At 35.6% G+C, this 15,735-nt stretch overlaps 1 pseudogene; it reads left to right on the top strand.

Moving 5' to 3' along the window:
- LOC122479490 overlaps window positions 1–15,225 on the top strand; it is a 48,955-nt pseudogene extending 33,730 nt beyond the window's left edge.
- Window positions 15,226–15,735: the final 510 nt, after the last annotated feature.

The raw sequence follows: 15,735 nt of genomic DNA on the forward strand, positions 1-15,735 counted from the left end.
CTCCTTTAATTATTAAAATGGATGAAGAAAAAAGAAAAAAAAAGGGAAAGAGGAGAGCAAGAGGGGTTTTCCTTTAGGAAGAGCTACTGGTTTGCTCTGTGCTTTTGAGTCAATTCCACCAATTGTTAAACAGGGAACTGAACAAGGTGATCTATAAAGCGTCCCTGCTCCAGATCTACAATGCTATGATGCCTAGCGGGGGCATGAAAATAAAAACTGTAAACAACAAATAAAAGCAAAGGGTAGTGTGGAACCAGCTTTCCAAAATTGTCACAAGTGCTCAAGAACAACTTTTTTAATTAAGATTCAGCAGCAGTATTTTGTATTGCACACCTTTAAGTCCTAGGTGCACTATTAACTAGCTCTGAGACATTGGGCAGATCATCTAACTCCTTATAAACCACAATTTCCTACTTCTTACACTGTTAAATAAGAATAATGATATTACTATATAGGTGAGGATTCAGTAAGGTGATATAGGCTAAAATGTAGTACCAACTAAGTGTTATCCAGATGTGTATTGGCCATGATTAATTTATTCTTCAGTTACCTATTCACAAATATTCATATATATTTTATGTCAAAAATTATACCTAATACTGAGCCTCCACATTTAAATGTGGTCTGCCATGCATTTGTAGGATTGAAAAGTAAACTGATTGCTTTTGTTTTAAAAATATATATGACTGAGAAGATATAACAAGTCACAGATTCAAGTGTGTAGAAGAAAACAACTTTTATTTATCTACTACTAAGTAAATGCAAGTCACCTCTCTGGTCCTTTTTTGATTGTTAGCAGAAAATCTGATCTTGCCAGTGGAAGTGACTTGCACCTCTTTTCTCAAATTCATTGACTTTTGGTTCACTTCAGGGTTTTGTATCACCACCTTTTTCTACCCCCCCTGCCTTCTTCCCATTGAGTTCTTTTGTCTTGTCCTAGAATCAGGATATCTGATCTGTGGTTGCCTCTCTGTTTTCTGCAGTCTTGGTTGTCATTTGGCTTCTGTGCTATAGGCATTGAAAACATGGAAGTTGTTCTGTGGGACCATAGGGTTCTGCCATTGAACACCCAGACTCTGTTTGGCTTTTGCTGACTTTGTGGTCCTCTACAATTTAGCAGCGTCCTCCACCTGACCCCTAGCTAGAGATGTCCATCCTGCAAATTTTGGTTAGCTATGGAATCCCCTCACATCAAGCTAGAGTAACATTCTAGGCTCACTGATTCCCAACTTTTAACTCTCATTTGTCCCTCAGTCATGGTCTTGAAAATTTCTTTTATTTCCTCCCTACCTTGTGAGAGCTAAAGAAAGCTTGGGTAGGATTGGGGTCCATCTCAGTCCTTCTCTTTATCTAGATCTGCCTGGCTCACACTTCGACCTACTGCAGTCAGCTGGTTTGGTGAAGGGTAACTGCCAAGGTCATTTTCTTCTCAAGTTCCAGAGTAGATGTAGGGGAGTCAGCATGCAAGAGTTACTAAATATTTGGGGGAATTTCTGTCACCCAACCCTAGAATTTCAATCTCAACATAGTTTCAGGGAGTAAGGCCACCTATACTCTTTTTGTTCTCCTTTCTCTCTCTCTCCTTTTCTAGTCCAAAAAGGATTTTTTTTTTTTTTATCACCTCTCTGTTTTATAGGAAAACTGCTCCAATGGCATCACTTCTTTTTCTTACACTTTCTCCAAGGCCTGAACCCTTGCTCCAGGATTTGGCTCTTGATATTTAAATCCAATCTTTTGGATTTTTTTTTTTTTCTTTTAAAGCTGCTGGTACTTGCAATTCAAAGCCTTGGTTTTAAAGACTATTGTCTGCACGTTTACTTACAGAGGTCAAATTAATTGCTCAAAGGCCAAAAATGTGATTCTTTGTTCTCTCTGAATCAGCCATATCCTGAGGCATAGAGAAAAGTACTCTTTGCCACTTAAATATAGTAGAAAAATAGAACTAAAAGAAATTGAAAAAACTCAATACTTAAATAGCAAAATACCTACTACAGAAAGAAATCCACAATGAAATAAAATAATAAGTATACTATATATTTATCTATGTTTGCCCAGCTCCATAAGGTAAAAGAAAATCAAAACAACAAATGTGCCATATATATGTGTGTGTTTTAGTTATGTGCATATATATATATATTATATATATATATTATATATTACATATATTAACATGTTAATATATGTAATATATATAATGTTTTTGAGCTGCACATGTTATCACTGACTCTGTTTTTAAAAATCTTTTTGGGGCACCTTAGTGTCTCAGTTGGTCAAGCATAAGACTCTTGATTTTGACTCAGGTCACAATCTCACAATTTGGGAGATCAAGCCCCGCATCAGGGTCTGTGCTGACAGCATGGAGCCTGCTTGGGATTCTCTCTCTCCCTCTCTCTCTTGCCCTTCCCTCATGCTCACTTGTGCTTTCTCTCTCTCTCTCTCTCTCTCTCTCTCTCTCAAAATAAATAAACATTTAAAACAATATTTTAACATGAGCATACTATCTTGGTTTAATACTTCTAGCTATAAACATCATTAATTTATATATCGAATGCCTACTATATGCCAGGAACTAGGGATAAATAAGTGAAAAAGAACAATGGACATGTCCCTGATCTATTAAATGCTAAGAATTTCTCAGCCAACAAATAGACATCAAAAATCCTCAAGCTTACATCTCACACTGTGTAATCTCCGAAACTTTATCTTTCCAAGATGTTCAAAGCCACACCTAGAATCTTCACGTGTTCTGTCTGGTGGTAAAGTAAACCATATCTGGCATTTCATTCTCCATCACCACAGAGAGTACTGTTAGATCCCCAAAAGAGTTAACCCGAGGAACACAGTTTTAAGGCTCATTTCTAAAAAAGAAGAACCTTGTAAATGAATAGTATCAGAAAGAAACATGCTTTTTGTTAATAATTACAACTTACTGTCCACCAATAGCTATCATTTCTCAAGATGCAACTGGTTTTTAGAAGACTACAAAATGACTCCATCGGTTTATACGACAGAAATTTGATATATTTCCTTTCTTCTTGGATTTAAAATTGGATACAGCATAAATTCATCTCTCTTTATAGTTCTTTGCTAGCAAGTAAAATAATCTCATAGTCAGATTCTATTATTGCTAAATTGAAATTAATAGTATATCAAAATTTGAGGAGTTGAATGGTATTTTACAGCTATACAAGGGAGATTTCACAGTTCCACTAGGACTGGTTGGGTTTTTTTGTTTTTTGTTTGTTTGTTTTTAACAATGACATTTATTTTAAGCCTTCTTTTTTCTTTTAGTACATGATCTGGTGAGAAGTCAGGATGAATTAAGGATGATCATGAGATTTCAGTAAATTAACTCTTTCAGGACACCAGAGCTTTATCTTTTAGACACTAAATATCCACAAGTGCGAAATTTAAAATATACATTTTCCACAATCTTGTAGGTAGGTCAGTTCTTATTAAACTTGCATAATATAGAGAGTCTTTTTAAGGGAAAGCAAAAACAAGGACAAAAATCTTCTCTTTGAGCCCCAGTATTAAATCACATTTATTACATTGTAACTTAAAAATATGCAAACCTAAAACCAGGCATAAACACCTTATGCTTATACCTCTTACAAAACATAACAACAAATAAAATACAAATCTACAAATGTGAGAATTTCAATTTCACAATATTGGTTTTTAATGTAGCAGGAAATGTTTTATTAAAATGCAATATTTGTTCACTATGTGAATATGGCATTGGCTTGCTACATAGAAGATTCTTATCCAGTATGACAGCATGGTGTACAGTATAGTGACCATCCTTCTCATGTTTTGTTTGTGGAAACTCTCTTTGTACAGTGTCATCACTGGTTTTTTTTTCTAGCTCTGTTTTTATTACAACTTCCTGGTGCCATTGTATTTACAAATATGAATGCTGGGTTCATTGGAGAATATGTTGCTGTTAAAATAGTGGTCTAGAAGACCCAGAAACCACTTGGATTATTTTTTGAATTACTGTGGGAAATCAAAACACAAACATAAAAAAATATTAAAGGATAATTTTTAGAAGGGCAAACTCAAAATTATTATACAAGTGTGAAAAAAATTAAAAAAATATTTCACTTAGTTATTAATGAGGAACTAATAAAATGTTATCACCTGGCTCAGTAGGGTATTCAGAATACCGCACATACATGGTCAAGTCAGGAATGTTGAAATGAATCTCCAAATAGATAGATATAAAGCTGGCCTTTTCCCCTAGGGTTGGAATAGAGAGAGAAATCAATTTTTTCTCCATTAAGAGGAATTTGCAGGTCTTTGGATAAGTATTATTTTAATTGTTATCAGTAATGTATAATTTACAGCTCTGTAAAATAGCTAAAATTGCCCTCCAAAAGAATTAGATAGCCAAGAAATATGTGCTAGATAATGTCTCCTTTCCATTAAAGATACTCAGTCTTCTTTTGGTCCATTCCAGTCTTTCACAATTTGTCCATCCAGTATGTTTAAGAGGAATATGCAGACTGTACAGAACCTATCTCTGTGGAAACCTTGGAGATCTTCTCAGCTCAGCTCTTCCTCTTGAGAAATGACTTCTAGCTATGAATGAATGCCCCATCATGAGCCTTTAGTCTTAAAGGAATTTGTAGCTCTCCCTTCAAACATAAACACTAAGCAGCTGTTTGGATGAATTCAGTGACTTCTAAGGGAAGAAGAATTATGATAACTAATCCCAAATCTTTTACATGTGGAAATTGTGCCCAAAGGCAGAGTTATAACGATAAGCCAAATCTTCAATAGGAATGATAGAGCTTTCTCTTTTTCTCTTCCTTCCTTCCCTCCCTCCTTTACTCCTTCCTTCCTTCCTTGCTCCTTCCTTCCTTCCTTCCTTCCTTCCTTCCTTCCTTCCTTCTTTTTGCTTTCTTTCGAGGGCAATTGGGCAGTTACCAAATACCAGGTATTGCATTAAGTATTATATATATATATATAATTAAGTATATATATAATATATATATATATAATTAAGTATTATATATATATAATTTCATTAAATATCATAATAAGCCTATAGATATATGTATTTTATAAGTAAGAAAATTCTGCCTGAACTAACCCCATGTTAAAAATTAAAGAAAAGATTATTAGATGAAAAACAGGGCAAAACCAAATGTATATTTAATGAGATCTGCATTAGTAATTAGGAAAATATCTTAAGGACTTAGATGACACATTTTGTCCCCAAATTAGCTCAGTCAATATTTATGGAACACATCCTAGTCCTTCCCACCTCACCTGGGAAACTGAGTGCCCAACTTACTTTTTATTTTTTTTCAGAGCCCTGTGTATGCATTTGTCATAGCACTTGCCAAATGAGATTAAATTATCTTTTTATATGTTTACATCTTCTTACCATCAATGGCTAAGCTATGAATTACTTTAGAGGAAAAGCCGTGTTTGATTCATATACCCCTAGTGACTTGCATAGTGACTGGCATATACTAGGAGGTAATATATACCTTTGAACTTACCTAAGGAATGCATATGTAATAAAGCCATTTCCTACAATTGAACCTCTAGAAAAATTGAGTCCTAATCACTAATTCTAAATGTTTCAGTGCTGTTATATAGATTTTAGTACTTAATAAATCCATTAAATTTGGAGCTGCTTAGAATTTGCTCTAAGGACAAATGGGAAGCCTTGTCTTATGGGATACAAAGCCTGCAGGCTGAATGTCATGATGTGACATCTCTTTGAGAGTGGGGAAGGAAGCTGTGACAATGCAGAAGCCATTAGAAATCATCTAGAACTTTGCACCACAATTATGTATCTAATGGATTGAGATTGAGAAAGCTTTAAGTGCCAGTTTTTATAAGGTTCTTCAAATATCACAAACTCAACACCACGTTTTTTCCTTAAAGTATTTCTTAAAATACCAGTGACTATCAAAGAATGACTAAAGAACTGGGAACCCAGGGAGCTGATATTTACATTGGCAGGAAGAAAGAATGCAAACCAAACTAAAGTCAGATCGGTAGAGTAAAAATTAGAAAAGTAGAAGGAAAAATTACAAGAAAATATTCCATTGTGTTAATTATTATAATCATCAGCTATTTGGTGAATAAAAAACAAAACATGGGATTTAATAAAATGTACTACTTGGTCAAAATATTTACATTTCTTAAATATTTAATGTGTTAAGCCTACACAAACAGGAACCATAATTCCTAATTACAATAGAGGATTTCTTTTGAATTTGTCACTGACCAGAGTTAGAAAGTAGTACAAGTGTCATTCCACAGTTTGAACTACAAGCTCACAGTATTTTCTGTGGATACGTGGGATAGTTCTCATTTTTGAGAGAGTTAAGAGTTCCAGTTACTTTTGAGTTTTAGTGGCCATTTATGGTCCTTCCAGTAGAATGTAACCCAAATCCTAAATTGTCTGGTCAGAGACTGGGAAGGACAGTAGAAATCAGTGAGAGGCAATGTTGTGGATGCATGCTTGATTAAATACAACACATTCATTATCCATCACGGCCTTGGTTTAAAGTACACTTCTCATTCCGAGGCCAATTTTTGAATCACTCACTATTTCTAGTGTCTCACTATGAGGTTTCTCATAGAGCAATCTTTAAAAACTCATGGTGGTTTTCTTGTAGACAGCTTCACAAAATAAACCACAGCATAGTCCTCCTTAATAGGCTTGGAAATTCAATAATTATGTGGTTCATGTTTTATTTATTTGTTTTTAAATTATATTTTTTCATCTTTCTGATCTTATAAATGACTCCTCCCATTTTGGAAAGAACTTTGGACAAATAGGTTAGAAAGCCATGAAAAAGAGAAAGATGATTTTTATACCAGTTAGACAAAGGAATATTTTCACGTACTTTAAAAATTAGATTGCCCATAGAGAGACTTCATTTAAAAGTGTGTTGGGGTGATGGTGAGGGAGATGTATTTACCTAAAAGTACTTTATATTGGAATGCTGGTCCATTCATGGTTATACTTTGTTTGTGTATCAAATACTGTACCTGTCACAAGCTTGGATTTATTGTGCGTATGCATAGTGCTTGTTGTTGGGAAAGCCTGCAAATCCCTTGTTGGCAGCCGTCACCAGAAGTAGATGCACCTGTCTTCCCAGCTGGGATTTGCTCATGGGAAAGAGGGTCATTTAACACCATGTTATCCTCATGGACAGCTGTATCTATAAGTTGCCCTAGGGTATGGAAGACCTAAATTCTGTTTTACAAAAAGACTTCAATGTCCAAATGAAATTTGACATGAAAAGTATTTTGACATTTTGATTCAGTAGATTTAGAGAATATTTAGGCTTGGTTTAATAGAAAAACATCATTTAGTTTGCTTTAGCCTGATCACTCTAACAGCTTTTAATGACTCAGTGAACACCAATATTTTCAGCTTAGATTAGCTTGGGGTTTAGCATAAAATAGTTCATTCTGTTTTGATGCAAGCCCTTAGTTAAAATATGGTCCTTCTCTCAAAGCTACAACCATAACTCTTTGGTTTTGTCCGTTTTAATTGTCTATTTTCCCCCAACAGGCCCTAAGCTCCATAATAGAGGCTGTGCCTCTTTTGCTAACCATTATTTTTTCTAGCACACTGCCACTGTGTTAACTCTGGATATATCCGTGCTTAATAAATCTTTGTTAAGTGGATACCTAAATGGAAGAATGAAGAATTGTTTTTCACTGGCCAGGAAGGCGGTAAAGACTTCTTCAATAAAGACTAGGTGATTGAAAATCATCCCAAAACTGAGAGGTCTCTTTGAGTCCCTTTGTTTTTCATTTTTTATTATGGTATTTACTTACAATAAAATGTAGGCTTTATGAGCACAGAGCCATAGAGGTTTTTCAATTGTGTCTACTTATATAATCACTAACCCCATCAAGACAGAGGATTCTTCCATTATCCCAGAAAGTTCCCTCATGCCATTTTCCAGTTAATCTCTCACAACCAGTGTTCTAATGATCACCATAGCCTCGTGTGTGTGTGTGTGTGTGCCTGTTCTAGAGCTTCATATAAGTATAATCATAACCAAATAAAGTATGTACTTTTTTTGTCTGTAATAAGATTAATAAGGAAGGGCTGCGTTATTTAAAAAAAACTGCTGTATGCCTCTCCTTGGAGGATTTATTGTCCTACCTTCCCACTCTCTAATCATTTGCTCTTAAGAATTTCAAAGGTATACAGAATAGGATTCCCAGAAGTAGAGTTCAGAAGTACCATCAAACTAATATCATTGTACTGTGTGCCTCCATAGTCAGATCATTTGACAAATCAAGCCGATCAAGAGGGGCATATTTTAGAACTGGGAAGGCAGCCCGCCTTCCTGACTTCTCTGAGCTTTACACAGCACTGCACCATTGGTTTCGCTTATCCTCGAAACAGTTCTGTGGGTAAACAACGTATGTGTAACAAGTTGGAGAGGTTAAGAAGGAGCTCCAAAATTAGATATTTCCACTAAAAGTCTCCTTTAAAATGTATTTTCAGTAACATGTAATTCTTTGTGGTGTAGAGGGTGGTGTTTGGGGTAGAGCTGCAAAGGTTTGCAAAGAACTGTAGTCAGTTTGCAGGCAGTGGAAAGAGGCTTGCCAAGTAAAGCCGGCAGAAAATGGATTCATCGAATTAGAGCAGTCCATGATCAACTGCCAGAGCCGGCTTATTTTCTTTGCTAGTTCCAAAAAAGAATGTCTGAAACTTTGTGGTGATGGAAGGCTATCTTATAGAACATGCTGGCAGAGCACACTTTTTCACTGGCTCAGGTCAGTATTATTATAGACTTGATGGGGTACTTAGGGCTCTGGTAGAGATTTTTAGGTCAGAAAAAAAATTAGGCATAGAAGATTAGGGACCAAAATGTGTTAGTTTATTTCATAGCAGAGTAGAGCAATAAAACAGTCTTAGCAAAGCCACAGACAGGACTGGCTAAGCCTAACAATTTTTAACTTTTCTTGCAGAAGCATTTGCTATTACTAATGAGACCAAAGAATCAAATTGTGATCTAGGGAAAGGAAGTAAATAATCATGAAAAATAGTTAATATGATGTTATAACAGAGAAAGATGCCATTCGAAGATGGATGTGGGGGAGATTATAAATGATTGAAAGCAAGTAAATTCCTTGTCCAAGTTAAATGTTCTGTAAATGCTGATTATTTTGTACAAGATGGTTGGATGCAAGATATGTGGCAATCATGAAATGGCAAAAGAGAATGTGAACTCAGAAAAGAGTGTTAATGTTAGCTGAAGTGCACCAAGGTTATTTATATATTTCTCTTGCCCCTCAGAGCTGGTAGAGACGCTTCAAGAACTGCTCAGTCCCGGAGTGGAGGGATTATGTGAAGACCCCAGTGCTTTATCCTGAGACCAAGTGCAGAGGTTTTCATTATAGGGTAAGAGCCGATTCCTACATTTGGTTTTGTAGTGCTTGAAAATTAATGAAACTGTGATGTAAAATTGGGCAGTATTATCAGAAGTATGAGGATACTCTGAATTTGATTTTAGCTTTGTAGTAGCTTAAGCCTTATACCTTTCATGTGAAGTATGTTGAGAAATAATTCCTTGGCAGGTATTATCCTTATGTTTGAAACAGGATGATATGTAGAAACAATGGGAATTACAAAGCACCAATCTGGCCATTTTAGATGAAAACATCTTTAGCGAAGATTCTCTTGTGAGCTGCCTTTTTCTCAGCCTTTTTCTTAGCATGCCTACGTAGAAGAGAATAATATTCTTGCGATACACCACAGAGGCTGCTTACTACCAGAGACAACTCGCACCAATAATCAGATCCAGAGCAACTCCACAGCTGAACAATTTGAATCTTAGGACATCTATAAACCATTATTTGGGGGAGCTCTGCTGGGGAACAATAGAAGTTTTCCTTTTTGAAAGTGCTAAATATCCCCAGCTTTGTAGGCATCCAGGTGCTTGGAGTCTGGATTTAGAGGAGTTTTTCTTAGAGGGAAAAAAAAAAAAAAAGGATACTTTGGATCCCAAATTTTCACATGAAGGTAATTTGACCTAAAACTTGACCAGTATCCCTGATTTTGTGTCACAAAAAATGAACCTAAAATATTTTCTCCTTCTTTCTGTTAGTACAATGATAAAGAAGCTCTCTCCTAGAGAATCCACAGGTACATTTCAGTTCTGGCAAGGCTCCTTGTTGTCCTAGAGCCCTGGGGAGGTTTACATAAAACAAAATCTGCCCTAAGAGTCACAAGTTTCCCCAAGAGTCTGAGATGTGTACAGCTTATGCCTCATTTCAATATTCAATCTAGTCTGGGTAAGTCCTGTTAGTTGTCTTAGTAGTCATTTAAAAAATGATTATGTGTTCATCAGTTTTGGGGCCTGATTCAAACCCAGACTGAATACTGCAGAATTATAGGTTTCAGGCTAATGGGACCCGGATACTCTCTGGTATTTCTTCTGTGCCTTATTCCAGTATCATCACAGGTATCAACATAATTATTATCTCAAGAATAAATGACAACAACAGGGATGTCCAGTGGTATCACTGTGAAAGATTGGCATAAAATAGCCTTTGGTCACAATTCTAGAAGTTGTCTTATCTTACCAGGATTTTTGTCTTGTTTTGATTTGGTTTATTTTGGTATTACAACCTTGGTGTATTGGGTCTTGCTTTAAAAAAAAATTGGTAAACAACTTTTTTTTAGAGTTTTAGGTTTACAGCCAAATTAATTGAAAGCTATGGAGAGTTCCTATGTATCCTACCCCAAAACACACATAATTCTTAATATCTTGTATAAGCATTGTACACTTGTTATGATTAATGAACTAGTATTGGTAGGTACATTATTATTAAAATCCATTACGTATGAGTTCACTCTTTGTATTGTACATTCTTTGGTTTTGAAAAATGTGTAATGACATATTTCCATCGTTACTGTGTCATGTAGTATCCCATACAGTACTGGACACTGCATTATACAGAAAATACAGAGTATTTTGACCACCTTAAAAATTTCATGTGCTTTCCCTCCCCTCACATCCTGGCAGCCTCTGATCGTTCTCCTACCTCCAGAATTTTGCCTTTTCAAGAATGTCAGAATCATACAGAAGATAGGCTTTCAGACTGGCTTCTTTCACTTAGTAATATCTCACTTAGCTTTTAAGTTTCCTTCATGTCTTTTTGTGGCTAGATAGCTCATTTTTTATTGCTGAATAATATTCCATTGTATGAAATATACCATAGTTTGTCTATCCATTTGCTTCCAGAAGAACGTCTAGGTTTCTTCTAAGTTTGATAGTTATGAAAAATCTGCTCTTAATATTTCTCTGCAGACGTTTGCATGGACATAAGTTTTCAACTCATTTGGGTATATGTCAAGGAGTGTGATTACTGGACCATGTGGTATGAGTAACTTGAGTTCTGTAAGAAATCTCCATACTGTCTGGCTATATATCATTTTGCATTCAAAATGAAGAGAATGCCTGTTGCTTTACATCCTTACCAGAATTTGGGGTTGTCAATGTTTTGAGTTTTAGCTATTCTAGTAAGTGAGTAGTGTTTTCTCGTTGTCTTAGATTTTTAACACAATTAGTTACACAAGATCATAACTGCCCAGAATACTCTGAACACTTAGCCACTAGAAATTTCTTCAGTATTTACTTGACAATGAAAATTATTAAGAATATGGGTTTTCCCCTGGTAACATCGACTGTGACAGTACATTTTTATGAGAGAAGTATGTGTGTACACCTAAGTGTATATTTAATGTGTGTCTCTGTATACCTACTATTCTCTATTATACAAAGAAGGAATAATAGGCAAAGACTTTTCTAATAATACACCTTTAAAATGAAAATATGCAGAGTAAATCAAAGATAGTTTCCAAAAATGAAATATGAGTATTCTATAGATCCTGATATTAGAACAGACCATGCTCGATGTTATTTAAAGCTAACTCTCTGACAATGGTAAGCTGTTTCTAATTAGGCATTCCTAATTTTTGTATTCAGTTAAATTCAGCCATGTAGATATATCTATAGGAAGGAATTCTTTATTGCCCTTTCAAGTTGTAGTAATTTTTCTGTATGCTTGGTGCATGTTTCTCCTTTAGATTTGATTATATTGCTTTGTAAGTATGCTTGATGTGATAAACTTCCATTCTAGAGGACTACTTTCTCAAACATAAGGACTACTTCTCTCATAATTCTATCTTTAAAACATAGCACAATGCCTGTGTTAAAGAAAAAAATTTCATGACACTTTATTAAAGATCGTAAGGAAGACTTTATTCAAGAGAGACTATGGCAGTGGAGTTTTTCCAAAGGGGAGAGAGATGGACCTCAATCCCCAATACAACATGGATAAGTAGAAATTTATAGCCAAGGATCAGGGTGGGGATCAGGGGATGGAAAAGTACCAGGCTAGGGGAATTCTCCTTAGACTGACTCAACAGGATTCTTACTGAAGGCAGACCAGGATGATAAGATATGGAATAGAGAGAATGAGAAATTTGATCTAATATCAAGATACCAAGGGAAGAGTATTTTCACTGAACTGATAGCAGAATTCTTGCTAAAATTCCACTAAACAGGTCAAAGAGAGAACCCAAGGTCAGAGCTCAGTTGAGAAGAGGATTCAGAGGACCCTGACACAGATTTGGTCCAGGAGAGAGTATTTGTCACCTGACACATAGTAGAATTTTAGTGAACATGTATGATGTTGTTATATAGATGGCTATCCACCACATACTATAGAAATCAATTAACAAAGTCCTAAAGACACAAGGCAAGCATTGTAATTTAAGGAAAAAAGAGGGAAATCACTTTAAATGATGTAAATAATCCTGTGTAATGTTCAAGACTAAGCTATTAAACAAAGCATGGATTTGACTAAAAAATAAAACAACTAACATACATGAGCAGTTTCTATGTGCAAAACACAATCTCAATGGAAACAAAAATGCAAAGATAAAGTAGACATGTTCTTTCTAAAAACGATGCACTCTAGTGGAGGAGAGATGGGGGAGAGGGGTAGGGGAATTGTTTTGTATTAGTGATCACAGATTATATATATATATAAATTTTTCCTCCCTGTAGTGTGGTTGATGTTAAAAAGTACCCCCTGAGAATAAAGTGATAGGGAGACCAGCCCAAATATAGGAATCAAGAGAATGTGCCAACAAGATTAACTTCATGGCCTCTTACAATGGTTTAGTTGAAGGAAGATTGTGCTACTAGGTCTGAAAATGAGAAAACAAACTAATTGGAGAGACCAGCACAAAAATTGTGTTTAAGATTAGAAAGTTTAGAAAAGACTGAAATGTGTATTTAGTAAATGGAATGAATATTTTCTAAATAAAATATAGTGTAATCACATCACTAATGAATGAGTTATTTCAAAGGTATGAGTTATAATATTTATAATTATAAGGGGAATAATAAATACCCAAGAGTCCAAAAGTGGGGGAATGATTGAGTTACTTAGTATCACTGTTCCAATGTAATATTTTCACTGCTTTAAAGAATGATGTTACAGGAAGTATCTAACAATGTTGTATCAAAAGAAAAATGAGAGTTGATATGACTGTTTCCCAGAAAATACATATGTATATGTGGTAAAATTACAGGTGTCTTGAATTCTAAATCTTTTCTTAGATATTATATGGTATTCACAAAATCAAATGCTAGAATCTAACACCTAGATGAAGTGGATCAATAAAATCTGGAATCAGAAGCCTTTGGTCATGAATTTTTAATAGTTAGTAATTTTTTTTTTCCTTTTGGCTGGGCTCACCATCTGCCAGTAATTTGCTGAAATGACTGCTCCAAAGGGGAGAGGAGAAGCACCTTCTGTATGTTCTCTAAGCCCTTTTAGAAAACATGGAGTGATTCCTTTGGCCACATACATGCCAATCTACAAGAAAGATGATACTGCAGACATCAGGGGAATGGCACTGTTTAAAAAGGAACCCCCCATGGATGTTACCATGCCAAGACTGGGAGAATCTACATTGTCACCCATAATGCTGTTGTCATTGTTGTAAACAACAAGTTAAGGACAAGACTCTTGCCAAGAGAATTAATGTACATATTGAGAGTATTAAGCACTCTAAGAGTATGGATAGCTTCCTGAAGTGTGTGAAGGAAAATGATTAGAAAAAGAGGAAGCCAAGGAGAAAGGCACTTGGGTTCAATTGAAGTCCCAGCCTGCTCCTTCCAGAGAGGCACACTTTGTAAGAACCAATGGAAAGGAAAGGAGTCTGAGCTGCTGGAACCCATTCTCTATGAATTCATGGCTTGATAAGTGACAAAAATATAAACAATCCCTGGACTATGAAAATATTTCTCTAGTTGGATGGAAGTGTAGTATCCCCTCCCCCAAATAAATATTTAACCATAAATAAATAAATAAATAAATAAATAAATAAATAAATAATTTTTAAGTAAAAAGGTATTTTGAGATTATGTTACCATTAAGCTCTAGCAGTGATACCCACATCTGGCTGATTAATGGAATCATTTGGGGGACTTTTTGAAAATATCAATTTCTTAGAATCTAGACAAGTGATTCAGTTTCTGCAGATCTGAATTTTTCAAATGCTGTATTGATAGCCTTATTGATTATCAAATGTTGTCAACAATTTGACAGTTGACAGTTGTGGGGAAGACAGTTTTATGCCTCCAAGAATTTCTGCAATAATCAATATATGACAAAAAATATAAGTAAAAAATAATGTAAAAGTCTAGAATGTGTAATGTATATAACATAGTAAATAAAGTAGAAGTTAAGACAAGGGGAAGAATAGCCCCTTGTTATTAGGAGGAGGATTACCTGGGAGGGCCTTCTTGAACAAGAACCTCATAAGCATTGGTGGCAAAGGTAGAGTAAATGCTGCAGAAATTATCCTCATCTTAGTAACCCTCATGTTAGGATGAGGGGTGATGACACAATGAAACACTTAGACATGTCAGTAACACAGTGGGCCCATTTGGGGATGCCAGCTCTTTCACCAGTCCAAAGTGTAAGCCCTCCATCCTTTCCCTTGAGGCCCAGGTCCCTTTCCAGGCTTTTCCTCCCAAGTTGGATCCTGGTTCTGGGGCAAGGGGTGCCTCCTGGTTGAAGAGGTTTTCAGTACTTTGGGATGGGAAGGCATGTGGAGTCTATAAATCATTCTTTTTCAAGTGGGGGAAAGGCATATCAGTATATTATGGAAAGACAAAATATTTATTATTTATGTTTATTAAAAGGAATTATGGGTGTACCTCGGTGGCTCAGTCAGTTGAGTGACCCTTTGTTTCAGCTCAGGTGTGATTTCACAGTTCATGGTTTTGAACCCTGCATAGGGCTCCTCACTATCAGTGTGGAGCCTGCTTGGGATTTCTCTCTCTCTCTCTCTCTCTCTCTCTCTCTGCCCCTCTCAGCTTGCTCTCTCTGTCTCTCTCTGTCTCAAATAAATAAATAAATATTAAAAATTTTAAAAATGAATTATGACTTCTAAAAGAGAATCAGTCACAGAGTAAGTTGAACTTGAACCTTTACAAATAGGTATGATTCCCTCCCCACCCCCGCCAAACATGAAAGGTAGAGGTGAGAGGCATTTCAGTGATGGGGACCACATATGCCTAAATCTGCCAAATGTCTTTCTTCTGTAGACTCAATTTCTTCTTTAATACAAATGCCATTGTTTACACTCACATTCTTCTAACTTATGTTGCCTAAACTGATAGTAAATTAGTTTTATGCCACATAGGACCC

Source organism: Prionailurus bengalensis, chromosome C1, assembly GCF_016509475.1.
Source record: "Prionailurus bengalensis isolate Pbe53 chromosome C1, Fcat_Pben_1.1_paternal_pri, whole genome shotgun sequence".
Classification (NCBI taxonomy): domain Eukaryota; kingdom Metazoa; phylum Chordata; class Mammalia; order Carnivora; family Felidae; genus Prionailurus; species Prionailurus bengalensis.